Below are 18,431 nucleotides of genomic sequence, written 5' to 3' on the forward strand. Positions count from 1 at the left end.
AATGCTTCAATGTTTTAAAATACATTATTTTGAAAGTTCATATTTTACAAAAAAACACCATTCTTTTCAGCTGATGTTTTTTTTCAGTTGAAGGCTAAAAATGAATACACATCAATCTCCTAAGTACTACGTAGCATAAAAACATTCTGCATGTTCAAACTATGCAGCAAAATGCAACCATAGGCATGATGGACAACTGTTAGATTACCTGAGCAAATTTGAAGTTTTCATAGGAACAAACTTTCTTACCCTGCTGGATTGTTTAGAGAAACTCTTTTTCTCATCAGTGCCAGGAGAAAAGGGACCAGCTCTCCAATACACATCTAAACTAAAGAGCTTTGTGACACTGGCAGTGTTCCCTGCCCCCCACCCCCAGCTTCCCTGCAGTGTAACTGTAGACATAAATCCCTCTACCTATTAAAAATGTGTATATATCAACACTGAAGGAACCATCTGTAAAAGACAATTATGTAATTAATCTCCCAGCACCATCAGTGATTCCTAGTTTTGGAGGACTACAGACATGTTGATGAAATGATTTTCAGAGCACTAAGTATGAAAGAGCAATCATACATTTTCAACTAAAAGATAGCCAATGAGTTTCTTTTTTCTTCTGTATTCCTAGCAAATCCAGAGATAACACATTTCTGCATATTGGATCAGAAGCAAAATATCATAGGACTCATAACTTCACATTAAAAACGAGCTGCAAATCTTCCTTCTAGAATCTCAGAAATACTTTAAAAATGCTCAAAGCTTTATGGTACATAATGTCCACTCACCTCAGTTAAAACTCCAAGTAAATAAGGCAGATCATCTTAACAAAATAAGGCACCAGTAGCAGGAAGTATTTATCCACTTTCCTATTCATTTCTTCTATTCCTTGCTACTTACCTCTGAGTGCTGCTGTTGCTCGGAGCACACAGAATGCAGCAGCTCAGTCCCAGGAAGAAAATGGTTATTTCCTTTCACCCCTCATACTGTTCTCCCTTGAAACTCCTTCACTTTTTTCCTTTCAAGTTGCATACAAATACAAGGACAGACCCTTTGGGTTCTCTCCAGGTCTGTTTATATTATGTAAAACAGATGAATGCATTTCCAATTTTAACCATAAAAATCACATCTTCACTGACAGGCGCCTGGATCATTAATAGTATCCTGGATGCAACTGTGAAAACCCACATAATGCTCAGAATTGGGCTCAGTTTTCTAAATGAAGAACCATATGAAAATCTGCAAATCAACTTCTCTTTGATGCAAAAGTTTCTTCTTCTCTGCTGTAGAAAGAAGATGGAAGTCACTGTTTAACCAGTACAGATTTTTCACTGGAAATGCTGGAGAGAGACCTCTGCACTTGGTTTAACACCAAAAACACATTGGAGATGTTTGGGACATTAAAGTTCCTCTAATCCCACTGAAACTTTTGGTCAGCTACCACATAAAACCCTTTATTCCTTTCTCCTGAGACAATTTTTATCTTACAGCACTGTCAGCAAACTGCTTCAGCATTGCTTGAAGAGATTCCAGCTTAAATTACAGTACTGAAAGCCTGTTCTGGGCTTTTCCCTTAGTATTTTTTCTGGATTATTTAAATTTCATATTATTCCCCACCCATTCTTAACTGTACTTCCCAGAATGCAGGAAAAACATTCTTTCCTTCCTGTAATCCTAAATGCCTTCATTAGGGAGATTTAATACTGAAGTGTTTTGGAAGGGCAGATGCTCTAGATTTAAAAGAAACAAGAGAGGACTTGGGAACAGCTGCATTGCTCTCAGCTTCAAGCAAGCCATATCCCAGAATGGTTTTGTACATTATTTTGTCACTGAGAACATATTATTACTATCTAAATTTAAAAACACTGGCTTCCTTGCATGGAGGCCAAAGCAGACTTAAAGCCCCAATGACTGTTTTGTTCAAGTATTCTATGATGCAGAAAATAAGATCAAAGTTTAAAACAGTTCTTGTTTGAGAAGTTCTTTGCTTGCAAGGTGCCTGAAGAGAGCTGGCCAAATACACAGGTAGAGGAATTCTTGTACACTTTCAAGTCTAATCACTAATCACAGCTCTGTGTTGAAATCTCTTTCTGCAGCTGTTTCAGCTCTTTGTTGACTGCCCCAAAATATCTTGTGTCTTCTAGAGTGCAGTGTTATTTTATATCTTGTAGTAGGTTGAAATGTTGGACATTAGACACATGCTCCAAAGTTGTATTTTTTTTTCAGTTCAAAAGGAATATATTTTTAAACCAAGCACTGTCTGCCTCTGTAGGTATTAGGTCACGTAATTCTTGAAAAAGTGGTCTGGCAAACAATTCCACTTCAAAGCACTGAGAATACCTCTTGCTCTCAAAATGGCTACTGAACTTCCAAAATGCAGGGAGAAAAACCCAAACAAATTAAATGTCTGAAAAAATTAAAGACTCTAACCCAGAAAAGTTCCTACAGTTTGCTTAAATTTAAGAATGGAGTCTTAATAAGGTTAATGGGATTCATATGTCAGTGAGATGCCTTATGCTCAAATGTGCTCCTTTAAGCTTTAAAACCATGTTTGCTAAGCTTCTAGATACTTGAAATTTAGGCAAGCAAGTTTTAAAATCTGACAAAAGCTTCTTACATATTTTGCTGAAAAATGAACCATATCTTGTAAGGCTTAGAAGTTTACATGAATCATTACTCTTTGGGCCAACAGAACTGGTGGTTAAGCAATGGAGGAGAGGTGTGATGGACACACAGGTGATGCTGGAGGGCTTGTGAGGCTGACTGCTGTGACCAAGGCAAGCTGGAACTTCTGATGCAAGACTGAGCTAACAAATGGTTGAATGTATTGAGGAAGCTCATCTTTTGTGCTCTTGCTGATGGGAAAAATGCCCCAAAAGCTTGGAATGGCTTAGATTCAGATTCATATTTTCCATTGCCATGAATAAAATAGAACTTCTCCTGCTTAACAGAACCCAGACATTAATCTTGCTTTGTTGCACGAGACTTAGAACTCTCATTTTTACACTTCCATATGTAAAGTACCTCCCAATTCCCTTCATATGCTTTGGTGTTCTCCATGTAGCAGAGAACTATGTTTTTGTTAAGCTTAGCAAACATACTTCAAGTATGTGAATTTTGTAAAGCATCCTAAATATTAAATTTAAAATTGTATGCATGTGGTAATAGTTTTGGATATATTATTCTAGATTTCAGCTGTCATGGGAGTTCTGTGTTATAAGATATTCATTCATTTATGAGATCATAGATTTCTTTGCATTACAGATTAAATATAAGATATTCTTTGCTGATAGCAAGTGGTGAGTCCTTTCATTAAAGCTGGGCAGCGTTCCATCTTTCGGTGTTTTACTGTGCAGTTTGTCTTCAGTAAAAAGAGATTAAATTGCCAAAGTTACCAGGTAATGACTTGAGCAATTAATGTAGCAAAGATCTGGCATGCAGAAAGATCCTCTATGGTTACTGAAAATCCAAGGTGTTTTGCTTCCAATTTCTGTTTTTCAAGAAAAAACCTGGTCATGTGAAGATTCGTCTGTGTATCAGAATGCTGGGTGCTAATTTTAGAACTCTTCAAACAGAATTAGTAGACTCTTCAAAACACATTGAAGAAAAAGTGGCATTTGAGGAATCTCTCAAAATGTTTTACGTTAGGTGAATTTCGATCTTTAACTCATTCAGTATTTCTTAAATATTCGTAAATTGTGTTTGGACTCAGTTTTGAGACTTGCTATCAGATTTAATGAATACCTATGGAAGAGACATATTCATAAAAATTAGAAACAACTAAATCTAATCTCAAAGTATCTGGTTTAAGAGTAGAATAGAGAAGACTGTAGAATGAAACATTTTTTCTTGTATTGTTATGAACCTGAAGAAATCCCTCTTATTTTAAAGCCTTTTTCATTTGAACATGATAAACATGCTTGGAGTACTTCAGTAATTAACATTTGTAATCTTTTCTGATCTGGAATTAATATTACTGTTATTTAAAAAAAAAACAAAAAACAGACCATATATTCTAGTATATTCCTGGAAGTATGTTTAAAATGTCCTAAAGAGTATTTTTAGATACGATATTAGGAAAAATCTCTTCACTGAAAGGGTTGTCAGGCACTGGAACAGGCTGCCCAGGGACGTGGCTGAGTCACCATCCCTGGAGGGATTTAGAAGACTGTAGACGTGGTGCTGAGGGACTCAGTTTAGTGATGAACTTGGCAGAGCTGGTTAACAGTTGGGCTTGATGATCTTCCTGATCTTTTCCAACCAAAAACGATTCTATAATTCTACATGTTGAAATTCATACTACACTATCCCTGTGTCTCTTAATCAGCCTTAATTAGGAAATTTTTTGTTTTTTAAATGTGACAATAAGTTTCTCTTGTTTTCTCAATAAGGCCTTTTGTCATTTTTTGTTTTTGTCATCTGTCATAAAAATTTGTTGTATGTGTAAGCAATTTAATGCTTCACTGGAAGGTTGTTATGCAACCGAGTTGTACAAAATCCTGTCCAAGCCCAGAGATTACTCTAGGGTAGAAAATGGTGAAAGGCTGAGAATTTAAACATGTTTTCTGTTTTTATTTATATCTTTTATATGTGGAGCTACTCTCTTTGTTACCCTGTGAGTATTACAAGGAAGAAAAGATTAGGTAGCTACCTCATGTCAAGAGGTCAGCTGCCTCTTCCTATCGCAGTCAAAACTCTAGAGCTGTAATTTAGCCAATGGGGAGTATGTCATCTATATATGTTTTACATAAGTCTGAAATTATTATTTGCCAGGATACCATTGCTAGCCTCATTGCATGGTTAGTTTTTTCAAACAGAAGCTACTCAGTGCAATGCTGAGCTGTTCTTAAAGTAATCAAGCCTGGTCTTAATAGAATAGGTGAAGAATGATAAATTCAGTATTCCAGCTGTGCTCATGTCAGGACTCAAGGGCTTTCTATCAATACACTTCATAATCCTGTAAGTGAATACAGCAGATGGGAAATATTATGTCATTGATACAGCTTATTAGTGACTGTGACAGTATCTACAGCTTTTCTGAGGATCAGGGTGCAACTAATGCAAAGGGCAGATTCTGTCTGTATTACTCACTCACCTCACTAAATCATAAATATTTCTGTTGATCACTGTACTGATTATCTACCCAGCAGAGCTGTGAATGAAGGCTGGATAATTTGACTCTAAACTGATTATATGGAAGTACCACTCCAAGAGACATCAGAGTCCTAACATCACATTTTTATTTCACTGCCACTGATTTACCCAGGAATTAGAGCTCATCCTAAGGTGTTTGACAGCATTAAAAATGTAATCGTGATGTACACTTGTTACTGCAGTCACACAATATAACTTCATAATTCAGTTAAGTTTACAAATATAACATTATCTGGAAATCTAGGAACTTTTCCTTAAAAAGAACCTTTGTAACAGACTAGGTGATCTTCTGTGATTCCTTCCAACCTAACTCACCCCCTAAACCTATGATCCTGTGATCTGTTTATGTAACCCTTACAAATAAAATCCATGTCCATATCCATCAGTTATTTACCTATATTTTTGCAGATGTCCATAACATGTTTTTGACCTTCAATCAGAAACACTGAAGCACAATAGAAAAATCCACTAGATCAAGTTGGAAATGTTTAGAATCCTGTAGATTATCCACTATTCTAGACTGCTAGCATAACCTTTGTAAAACAATAGTAGTAATTCAGATTCATTTTAGCTCATTAAAAAAAAAAATACAACCAGCAGAAGTGGAAAAATTCTTGATAACCAATAGCTGGTATTGCTTAACTTCTTGGGATGAATTTTTGTATTTGCAATTGAACTTGCTAATTTGAGCTCCAAATAAATTTTGAGGGAAATGTTACTGATGTTTCCTCGTATCACACTGTCAGGGTTTAATGCTGGGCTAGCAATTAAACAAATGACAGATGCTCTCTATTAACCCTTCTCCCTGTCTCTGGCTCAAACCAAGATATACACAATATATATGTCTCTTCTCACCTGTTAAAATAAGATCCCTGTAGATTCTAACATTCATCACCATGAGCACATCACTTGAAAGATGGATTACCATTTTCTCACCAAAAGAAAGTGAAAAAATCAATGCCAGAAAGCAGCAACACTTAACACTGAACTGCAATTCCCTTTAAGATTTTCTTCTCTCTTCTCACATTGTATGAGCCTTGCTTCACAATCTCTCTTGCCTTTTCATTTGAAATTGTGATGATCTTTTAAGATCTCTCTGCCAATGAGAAGGTAATTTGCACACTGTAAAAGTATGTATTTTATTTGCAGACCTGAAAACACAGACTTGTCTTTGCTATACAGGATAAATCATTAAGTGTGTATAAGCATATTGTATATTGCACAGGCTGTAGCCCTGAAACTATGTTTTTATTGCTCTGAGAACTAAAACTGGGTAATATTTTTATTATATATTTTATTATTATTTTATTACTATTTTATTATATATATTTATTATATATATAGATAGGAGTCAGAATTGTTGATTTTTTGGGCTGCTCTTCATCAGTCTCCCTCAAAAATTGCTGTACGAATTTGAGACTGGCTTTACATGAATCATAGGGGTAAGAGATACCACCATGATACATATCTCAGAAACAGCCCCCTGTCTCAAGCTCTGAGGGTACCAGTGCCAGGGTGAGGCATCCCAGGGACCACTCCAATGTTCAGCACCAAGGTCAGTTCAGGACCGAACCTTTGGGTCACGGGCCTTGATTTGTGAAAAAAGCCAAAGCTTCCATCTAAAATATAGCATCATACAGCTTGTAACATTATTTACTTTTGGTAATGCACAATGCAGCTACCTGTATGCATTGGGGAAAAAAAAAAAAAAAAAAAAAAAAAAAAAAAAAAAAAAAAAAAGCCAGATGAATTGTGTACTCTGCTTGCAGCAATTTTTTCTTTGAATTGCCTATGTGTAAAATATGGGCTAACTCATGCTTTTAGGCATGATCTCAAACAAACAGCATAAATTGCACAATCTCAGAAGACATGATATTGTAGCACAGCTCCCTTTCTGCTTCAATAGGCCAGCCACAAATTAACTTTTTCAGAAGCAGTCTCCAGCATGTCTTCAATGTCTCAGATACTCTCAGTAACCAGGCCACTGCATTTTTACAACAAAAGCCTATTTCTCTTTCCACTTCTCCTTGTCAACTCCTCAACTTCATTTCCCAGAGTAAAATTTCATAGATAACAGATTGCTTGCATGCCCCCTCGGATGCAGACTGAGGCAGACATACATTTTCACTCACTTAAGTAGATGTAGGTAGTCATTCAAAACTTACAGAATTTTTATTGTGTAGGTTTAGCTGACTTATATTTCCTTTGAGTGTGGACATGAAACATGGGAATTCATTGAGTAGATTGAGATTAATCTGTTCCTGACCTTAAACTGATCTAGATGCCTGGGAAATGCTAACTCAGAAGGACATTACATATTATATAGATGTAAAAAGGCACATAAGTCCTACTGAACTTCTGTAACAAACCAAACAGTGCTCTAGATTTTCGAAAACAAACCATCATAGGTTCTGAACAAGATTTTGGCAATCCACCAGTGGCAACAAAGCTACATGGCAGTACTTCCAAAACTTCAAAGAAGTTGTGTAGATTCTTCTGTTGCGGTGGTAGACAAGTCCAGTACATAGTCCAAAAAAAAAAAAAAAAAAAGAAACAGAACTGCAGTAAGGTTCCCAATGTTCCCAGCCCTGCAGCCTTGAATACATAGTATCACCAAACTGAATGAGGCAATAACTTGTGTGGAAAATCCCAAAACAAAGAGAAAAGTCAAAGACTGTAAATTTTCCTAAGTAACCAGACTGATATAGTACTGCACACAAGGACATTTAAGCCTAAAAGTTGTCCTTTAAATTAATCTAAGTGGTTTTGTCCATGGCAACTTTTACAGAATCTGATCCATATCATCTAACTGTGTGGGCTTGGGGTAGCTTAATTAAACCATGCTAAGTTTGCATGAATACTCTTTCTTAGAATGAAAGTCTTCTTAATTCGATTTCAGTTAATTTACTTCTGAAAAGAACAAAGCTAAATTCAAGGGAGCTCACTTTAATTCTCGAAATGAGTGTCCACAAAGGTTTTAATTGCTAATTAATCCAATGTACTTTCAGAAGTGAAACTGCATGGATTTTCATAGTCCATGTTTATATAAACAAGCTCTAAACACACTCGTGTTAATTTCAAGACTGTTCTATTTTCTATTACACTCCATATGGACTAATTTAACAGTCACTAGGAGGAGCCAAGTATTATTGGATTGTTCTTAACCGAGCCTGCATTTTCCATCACTGTATAAAAAAGACATTTTTTTTTTTTTTCTGAATTGCAGTCCTCAGTGTACCTCTGTAGGCCTTAAGGTCTCCTGATGAGAAACAAAAGAAGGTAGATATTATTCTTTAGGAAAAAGGAATATTTATTTAAATTCCAAGTCTAAAATTTATATGCCTAAGGATTTTTCTTTGCAGAATAGTGTATAGCATAAGAATTGGATTTTCTAGGTAACAGATGCACTAAAAAAACAATTTGAAACAATTTTTGGACTGTGTCCCAGCACAAATCAATCTTACGGGTTGTGAAAACATTAAGACATCTTGAAATGGTAATTAATTTGATATCATGATCTTGATCAAAGAAGAAACTCAGATTTGTAGCTGTTAAGGCTCAAACTCAATAATTATAAACAATGCTTTTTTAAGTTTGACTGCTCCCAGACTTGTTGGGTCTCCTCATTAGTTTCAATTTTTAAAATGTTCTCCTGTTCATGGGGTGAGAAACTCTATCTCTGGCTGCAACTCTGTTCAAATCACAGCTTGTTAGGCATGGCTTGTGTTAACTGTGATTTCAGTTGGCAGGGCACTAGATTAGCTGTTGATATCAAGCCAACATTTAATTTTGTTTTCTTGAGTCATCTGTTGCCAGTTTCCATGACAACTGATCTCCTGGCCTCCAGATTTACTAGGGAACCATTAAAATGGCCAGGAGTACATATAGGGATTTTTGAAGTAGATGGAATTTCAACTTTTTTTCTTCAATGGAAACTAAAAGATCTTTTCAGCTTACACTCTAGCAACACGTGACATATTCATGACAGCAGAGATTTTCTTGTATAAAAAAATAGAATGAATGGTGGCTTTTAACAAGGAACCTGTTTTAGCATCCTTCTACTACATGTACAGAATGAAGGTCTTTGTGTCTAACAATCACAAGAGGCAGAGGACAGGAAAAAATACTTTTCTATTCTCACTTGCATTGCAGTAGTGAAAGGTGAAATTTAAGATACAGATTCTTCTCATATTCACTAGGTACTCTGTACATCTCAATGTGTTGTTTCACAAACATGTGACTTAAATAAAGGAAGTACATTATACATACTTTTCTAAGGCTGGTTCTTCAACAGTAGTTCCAGATCACATTCCTAAACGTGAGGACACACAGTCCAACCACCTCAGTTAAACCAGAGAATAAGGCATTCACTCTGACAAGAAGCTGCCTCGTTTCTTTTGCCCTCCTCTGCCCAGTAGAAGCAGTTAAAACATTTTAAAGATATTGGGGGTATTTGTGGGAGAAAGTGAAGAGAACACATCAGTTCCTCAGCTTGAGTTATCTGTCCTGATTCTGATCAAGTCAGCAGTTCTCCATCAGCTGAGAATCTCGCCCACTAGGAGTCACACATGTTCAAACATATTTGGTACCAGTAAGTAACCACGTGGCTTCCCCTTCCAACTTTCTCTCATTTAAGTCCAAAGGCACCCTTTGCACGAGCCTGCTGTGACTGGGTGCAAGGTAGTGACAGAATGAAGCAGTGTGGTCAGGAGGGATGGCTGCCACTGCTACAATGGGTTTTAGACAACTGCACAGATTAACTCTGGTTGTTGGGCTGTAATGGTTCAGGATGTGAATTCAGGCTCTGTGCAATTTAGAATGCAGTTGGCTCACAAATGTCATTGGTGCAGACACTGGCATACATTCCAAATGCTGTGTTTCATGTTTTGCTTTTATCTTTAAATATATTTGAGTAGGTTTTTCTCCCTTCTAGAACAGCTCACATAATAGGTAGAACTAAAAATGATCTAATAGCTTCAGTGCCTTAGAGCTACTGCCATGCATGAAATTCAAGCTGTGACTATAAAAAGAAAAAAGGAGAGCTTTCTCTCTGAATCTCATTTTCAGTAATTTCTATGTTTTTTGAGAAGGGTAGAACTTTCATGTACATGTTTCAAATCAGCATCAGTTAAATAAAATTCAATATGAAAGTTGTTACGGGTCATCTGGGGAACTGGAGGCAGAAGCCTTGGGTTTTTTGACTGGTTGAGAAGGCAGTAATTTTGGGAAGATTGGTAGTTACTAATTAAGGCTACAGAATGACCCAAATTTATTTTTGCAGCCTTTACTGTTTTAGTCAGATTCAACGATATCCATTATAGCTGAGCAAATAATTTCTGTTGAGTAATGATTTTGCACCTTCTGACTTTCTATCTGCACATTCCCTTTGGTTGCATTACAGCTTTCCTGACTGAATATCATCAACTTGAACTTGCCTGATTATTTGTGCAGTCTTCAAAATGTGCATTGAATTAATTCAGCAGCCAAACAAAAGTGGCATTGCTCAGTTCTAGTCCAATAATTTATGTCAGTTCACCCTATGACTGACTGCAACTCTTAATTAAGTTTATTTGCATGTGCACAAGCCATAGACTTGACTATTCAAACCTTGCTCTGCACAGATGTTGCCTAATTTAGTTACATAGGAAAGACCCCTATAACTTTTAAGATCAATTATCCAAATTATAATAGATTGAAACATTTGAGTGTGTTCCCAGACTAACAACCATTTGGTACCTCGCTTGTGAGAATTTAAATAATTTATCTATTTGCAAACACTCTGAAATAAGAAATTGTGATTTTAATAAACATGGATTGTTAGTGGGCTTTGCTACTTGCTTTGTTCCAGCACAGGCTGAATCAGTGTGTTCTGAGACATGTGCATGTTCAGACACTCCTGGAGTCTGATTTTAGGTTGAACCATAACCCTTAAGACTTTGGAAGAGACCACTGAAGAAGCACATAGTGGGTAGCTGGTCTGCCCATGAAGCATCCTTTAATGATGTCATGAGAGCCTTGGGTCATACTCTGAAGAGGCAGACTGTGTTGTATCATCTAAACCTGCCCTAACAATTCAGGCATATAATCAGAGATTGATATATTTATTATAAATAAAAGGAACTGAAAGATATTAAGAATTTATTCTGAGGGGTTTAACTGATAGTGTATTGGGTACTAGATGAGTAAATAATAAAATTAAAGCAGAATATAATGGATTTTTACTTTGGTTGTACACAAAAAGCATCACTAGACCTCTTCAACCATCATTAGCTCAGTCTCTTTTGCAGTGAGTGATGCTGCTCTCTGAAAAAAGTCTATCTGCATTATAGAACTGCCAAACCCTACAGCCACTACAGCTAAAACTGTCTGTTTTGTCTTCCTGTGTAAACTGCTTCTCTGAATTTTCCATTTCATGGTGAAATGAGTTATGCAGGTACCTCAAGGCTAACCTCAGCAGAATTTTCCAAAAGTTAAGATATACAGAGAAAACCTTCACCCTACCAGAGTGTCACATCTGTTGTGTTCTCTTGGAGGACCCTACCTGGGTTACTCTGGAAAGGAACTGGCATCTCTTAGGTGTGGGGAAGCCAGGAGCAAGTGGAAGTGGATAAGCCTAATAACAGATCCTGTGTTTCTCTGTCATTCAGACAACCTGGGAGCCACTCAGACTAAAATTAGGCTCTTTTTAAAGGGGAATGAGAAGACTTTGTTCTGTTCTGCTTGTGAGCCTATGATCACACCCTGGAGGTATGCAGGTCCAGAAGCACTCCCTGCCTTAACCCACCCACAATAACCTCTTGACCAATTCAGAATCAGTGCATTTGCCACATTTAAAGCTGAAGTGATAAGAGTAAACAAAGTCATAAATTAAATAAATGAAATAAAGTTCTTCCAGGACTGATTCTCAAGAAAGGCTTCAAAAACACATAAAGGGTTTTTTCAAATGTCACATTCAAAAATATGTCTCTCAAATTTGTGGTTTTCTAATAAATAAAACAGACCTTGATGTACCACAGAACTAGACAATCACATAAAAATCAGTCTTAGATTTTTAAGAAAACATTATTCACTCAACCTGTTTAAACAGTCAATTACAATTATGTGGTTGAAATACCCATCAGTGGCAATTGTGTATTTAAATACTTTGAACATTTATTATAGTATATTGTGCAAAATGAAATAGTGGTGGTAACAACATACAAAAGAGAGTTCTTTTACATACCATGAAGGAAATTTGTAAAATCAGATGCCAAAATATACAAATCATTCATATACACATAAATCCCATGAGTCCCTATGCACACCACTTAATTATGCCTGTTAGTTATTGTAATTGCCATTAACATGTGCAATTACTTGCTCTGCATCACAGTTCTAGGTGAATGGCTAAATCAGGTACAAAATGATGAATAGCTGAACAATTCTCTTTCAGTCCCCAAGCCATTTCACTAAATATCTCATAATAAACAAAGTGCATAAACGTGAACTAACAAACTGCAAACTGTATTCTTTTCTTGAAGTGACTGCAGTATTCCCAGAAGAACTGAGGTTCTGGTGTTTACAGAACAAAAGCTCCACTTGCAGTAGCAGTGAAGTTGTCCTTCCAATCCTTCCAATCAGAGCTGAGCTACATCATCAGGATGGGTTATTTGGGCCATTTCAGACCTTGGGTGTTCGGTGAGGGCAGTTATATACATGATTCATGAAGAAAGGAAATGTGGGAAATCCAAACTACCCTTAGGGTTCTGGTTTTCACCCAGCATGTTGACAGGAAAACACAAGGAAAAACGAAGGTAAACAGGTGGCAACTCCCACCCCCTCTTTCCCTCTCCTTTTCATAACCCCTGGTGCCCACCAAAGAAGGCTGCAATTATTATTTTTTCAGCACCAGTGGTAGAAACTGAAAAATAATAAAGCTTGATGGCTACAATCCCCTACTGTAGATCTTATTCTAATGCTTGGCCATAGCTGCAGTTCAGAAAAATCTACCTGCATACTTTTTAAATTCAGATTCAAGCAACAACATCGACAATGTAACCCCAAATCCAGACCCATTCCTCTTCCTCTCCCATGAAGGTCTGGACCATGTGTAGACTGTAATTACCAGAGCTGTTGCTGAGGAGAGACCATAAAAGAATGCAGTTCTGCTCTTAGGAAAGGGCAATCAGAATAGCTTGCTTATCAGAGAAAGCCATAGATTTGTCCTACACTATTATTTTCACTTATATAAAATAGCCTTCTCAGGAGATACAATTAAGCAGTTATTATGTATATCAAATCAGTTTTCAATGGATCTGGTTGGTATGGTAGCACAAGCCCTGAGAGAGAATCACAGTTTAGTGTCCATGAATTTAAATAATAGAAATAGAATTGCAGTGATGCACTGGTTTAAATGGGGAACTGTGAGTCTCCATCATCCTCAGTGGAACTGAGACAGTGGTATCAAACATAGACATGAAATGCCCATTTAAAATGTGTAGTTAGAACAGTTGAATTCCAGACAAAACTCTAAAAAGAACAGAATTACTATTCAATCATTGTTATTGGAATCTGATGCTGGAGTCACTTTGAATTGCCTGATTTGCACAAAAATGGTTAAGGCTAAACAAACACACGGTGATACTTGGGATCCCAGAGCTCCTGACAGTTTATGGAAATGATACTATATATCTTTGGGAATCAATTGCTATAAATAACCCATCTTTCATGAGAAATAATCCTAAATAACAAGGTGGTCACTTCAAGTAGACTTAGCTGGCAGTGAAATAGATTAAGCCTTCTTCACATCTCAGAAGAGCGTGTTATGGGCAGAAAAACAAGGAAATAAAACAGCTTTTTAAAATCTCTCCAGACACACTATTTTGGAACAGTTGCTTTGAAGTCACAGCTTCTGAAAGTCAGCTTAATGACAAGATGAGAGCTGGAGCACTGGGTTAGTCAGGCTTGTTGCAATGGTAAAACAACTACAAAGGAATCTCAGTGCTATTTCTGGAGGATACAAACCATCCAAGTTATCAATGATTTTTTATTTTTTTTTGTGCACAGATGTATGCTACATGTGAAGTGAGAGGAAAAAAAATTATTTTGACAAGGTATGGTTAGTTATAATTAAAAATGTCAAAATAATGGCCCTGATTTTAAAATTTGGAATGTGCCTGGATTGTTTAATGAAGCTGTAGGACTTCAGTTCTTCAGTGGCCCCCAGTAGTGGCCTTTGCTCAGAATTTATCTTGGTCAGGTAGGAGCTGGGGGACTCACAGCTCTCTGGCTCTGCAAGACACGAGGCCATAGAGCAGTTACCCAACATTTCCATGACTCAATACCAACACCTGTAGAGCTGACACAGGCTCCTCAGGAAAGTCTTTGAGAGTTGTAAAATGGAAGAGAAGGATTTATGTGGTAAAACAGCTTCCAAAAAGTTGCTAACCACAGCAATTTGGGGTGAAAAAGCAGCTACTTACTCTAGCTATATAGACCTTGCCTAGTAGCTGTTCTTTCAGCAACTTACATCTGCAATTACACATCTATTCACCATCACTGCAGGTGCAAGCTGAGCAACAGTGTGTGTATAAATGTGTGTGGGTGTGCAAGTGCTTTATTATGGTGATTTGTTAGCACAGTGAGTGAAGCTTTGTGTCCAATGAATGTGTAAATTAGGTGCTTAGATTACTTGAGTGAAAAACAGTTCACTTTGCCTCCTTAACCCATCCCTTTCAACAAATAATGGAAAAGAAAGTAGTTAGTTTAACTCCCTGTCAAAGTAGCAGCTGCCATCTAAAACTTAATCCTACCTTCTTGTGACGTCCTCAGGTTTCTAACAATGAAGAGAAGTGAATCTTGAGGAATTAGTCGTGTTGAATATCTTAATCATATGCATTATATGCTGTTATGTAGCATTAGAATAAGAGGTGTCACATCTTCTGTTGTCATTTCTGGGACAGAAAACTGGGACTGTAAGCTAGCTTTAAATCATTTCTGGCATTAACAAGATTCTGACCAGAGGCTTTCTTTCATGTTCAGGATATGCACTGCATTATTTTCTATTATATCACAATATGTTGCAAAGAACAGCTAAGTTACCAAGACTAATCCTTTGTGTCTTTCTTTCTTTACAATGTCAGACAAAGTAAGACTATGCTGTATTTCCATAATCTCCCTTGCATTATGAAAATATTATGATCTATAACAACAACAAAATCCCTAAACCTCATGCATTTCCATTGGCTCTGATATGCTTAGACTTGTCCCTTTCTGTCAGAAAAGATATTTCTAAGTCTGTATGATTTTGTCTTTATAGACACTATCCAGGCTAAAAATCAGATTAACACAGTGCAGAAAAAAGAGCAGTTTTCTTGTGTTTAAAGATTACGATGTCTGAAAAAAGTGTGATGTAATACCTGAGGTTCTCCTCTTTCTTCAAGAAACTACTTAAAATGAAACATCTCAAGAGAACAAGAGAATGTAGGAAAGCACCAAATCAAGAAGAATGCCAGTTTTTCAGACCTGTATTGTTTTCAAAGATACTTTCTTGGAATAAAGAAGAGAGATACAGGATACATTTCTATTATGGGTTAGGGCCCATGGAAACATTTTCATTTATGCACAGGATTCCAGATTTTTGAAGGACATTTCTTTTGACTTTTACTTGGTAAAATGATCTCTTTTCCTTGGCTTCCTTTTGATTTATTCTTCTGGTTGAATTACAGCAGAAAATGTACCCCATAACACTAAGAAGTCTATTTGCTATCAATCCTGACAGCTGCTGTTCCCATGCCCTATGTTAGCCTTAAGAAAATACTCATCTGCTCCTGTCAGCTCCTGGGTTACCCACTATTGCAAGGCTCAAGTAAACGAGCCTCAGGCAATGGCTGAGATTTGCTCCTGTTACAGATCTAGCAGAGTCATGGGTTTAGTGAGGATGTAATATTTTTTTTTGTATCATGCCATTCAATTCTGAAATAGGATCAGGAATTTACAGTAAAATAGTGTGTTCTTTAAGACCTCTGTTATGTTGCTAAATGCAGGGGATTCCCAGATGACAGGAAGTTCACTTATGTACCTCACTGGCAGGAGGAAGTGTCACAGGTTGCTAGGTTCTCCAGAGTTAAGTATCTCATGAAGTCTGAAGTTTTATATGTAGTTCATCTCAGTTCTGTTTTTCCATTTGGTGTTCATGTGTGTTCCTTCAGCCCCTCTTTGCTTTGCTTCTAGCCTGTCTCAAGCTTCAAGACTAGGCAAGTACACTCACCCATCTTTTGTTGCCACTGTCCTAGACTCGATGGACCACAGTTCTGACCCAGTAGAGTATTTCTTATGTTCTTGTAAGGACTAAAAATCCAAACCTTGGTGTAGGCAGTTTCATTAGGAGAGAAGATGCAGATTTCTGTGAGCAACTGAATGAAACGTGGGAGACATTCACAACTGATCAGTATGAGTAAGGCATAGGGAAGACTGCGTGGCCGAAGGGATGTAGCAGCCCTCAAAAAAGGCTGAAGGCTTCAGTGATTTTATGTAATACAGTAAGTAATCTATGTCCAGTTGCTGGTTATGCAGCAACAGAACAGTTTGAGAATGTTAAAAGAGAGAAATTAGAATAAGGAAGTGAACACAGGAGCTGTCTCTTCATTGTATTCAACCATCATGAAGTCCTTTATGCATAAGGACATCTCTTTCTTTAGTTGTAATCACAGGTCTGCATGCATGAACCATGTGTGATTACAGGATATTGCTGTACTACTGTACTGCAGAGAGCAAGATAAGATACCCTTTGATTAAGATCATCTTACTGAAATATTTATGCAGACTCGAGCATGAAACTATTGACCTTCATCAAGTAGTTCTATGATGTGCTCTCTAGGGCATGTAAAAATTGTGTATACATTAGACCATAAATCAAACTGAATTTCAAACAAAAGCAGGGGATGGGGTTTAATGGCACAACGAATCCATTGTATTAGTATAGAAACTCTGGCTACATTTAGAAGCAAAATGAAGGTATCATATTTAATTTCATTTACTCTTTGGTATTTATAGATCTGACCTGCTTAGAGAAGCCAAGTTAATTAATTCTACATATCAAATTTTAACAACACAAAGCCACAAATTTGGTTTAAAATGCCATTATGTTATAAATAAATTATGTAGCCTGTTAATTACAGCATTAATTGGGCAGTCATGAAACAAGAGTTCCAAAACTAAAGATTGAAAAAGATCAGTACTGTTACTTTTCTACTCAGTCAAATAAACAGTTAAGTTTCCTGATAAACATGACTCCTAGCATTACCTAACTCATTACATTTCAGAGTTTAGTGCAAACATTAATTTACTGAATAATCTTAAACCATCTTCATTCATAGCTAAACTGTGATTTATTTTTTTTTATTTGACAGACATATGAGTTTATCTTATTTACAGAGAGAATCAAATAGTTGGATGCACTTATTATTATGTGTGCAAATTAAGTCTGAGTAAGTACTTAAGTATTTGTACTTAATGTATGCAATCAAATTTAGAGTTTACTTTTGCTTTAAAATAAGCCCTCTGACATTAAAGAGACAAAGGTAAGACAGGGTTCAGTACTCCATACACCAGCTGATAGGCTGAACCATTTCTATTCAATTGTCCAGTCTGCCTAACTAAGGGGAAGGATGCTAATTTACTCTTCTCTTTTTCCTTGTTTTTTATTTTTTCTTTAAATTTTGTCCTTACTGAAGCTGGTGTAAAGTCCAGAGCTGGGCAGGGAGATGTGGACAACTATATGTTTTCTGTATTTCATTAGAATGTAAATTAATTGCAGGAGGAAGGAGAAGTACTAAAAGAAAGGTAATTAGAAATCCTTGTGCATCCTTCATCAAAAAGGAGTCTCCCTGTTTTTTTTTTTCCTATTAGGTGAAACAATGTTCAGCACAAAGGCTGAATCTCTAAAGACTTTTAAGAAATAGATTCACAGGCAAGCAGACATGCCTATGATTTTAAATAAACTGTCCCAGTGGGACATTACTCAAAGAGCAGAATTTCAGGATTTTTTTGTTCCTTATTCCCCAAATTTCCAAGATGTACTTGCCTTAGCTGTTTTCTCTAGAATCAGTAGTATGAAGCACTGGAAGATGCAGAACAATAAACTACATTTTAATAAATAAATAAATAGAATATTAAAGTTCTCTAGCCTTACAATGAGGGCAGTTTCCTTTTCTGTACAAAATACTTTTCCTTCTCCTTTCCATTTTTTTTTTCCATGAGTTGCCTGGTAGACTGAAACACCTCAGCACAGCAGCATTTATCAC

The 18,431-nt window shown here is 36.6% G+C and overlaps 2 protein-coding genes across 7 annotated transcripts in view; both read right to left on the bottom strand.

Annotated features, from left to right (window-relative positions):
- The window catches only part of TUBB1 (tubulin beta 1 class VI), a 340,778-nt gene that overhangs the window by 162,110 nt on the left and 160,237 nt on the right, over window positions 1–18,431 (bottom strand). The window lies entirely within an intron of this gene.
- The window catches only part of PHACTR3 (phosphatase and actin regulator 3), a 93,637-nt gene that overhangs the window by 67,077 nt on the left and 8,129 nt on the right, over window positions 1–18,431 (bottom strand). Inside the window, exon 1 of one of the 5 annotated variants that reach the window (XM_071759464.1) lies at window positions 895–1,481. The exons of 3 other annotated variants lie outside the window; for them this stretch is intronic. The gene's annotated coding sequence lies outside the window, so the exon portion shown is untranslated. One more of the 5 variants, XM_071759465.1, reaches the window with a different exon arrangement.

Source organism: Heliangelus exortis, chromosome 16 (assembly GCF_036169615.1).
Source record: "Heliangelus exortis chromosome 16, bHelExo1.hap1, whole genome shotgun sequence".
NCBI lineage: Eukaryota > Metazoa > Chordata > Aves > Apodiformes > Trochilidae > Heliangelus > Heliangelus exortis.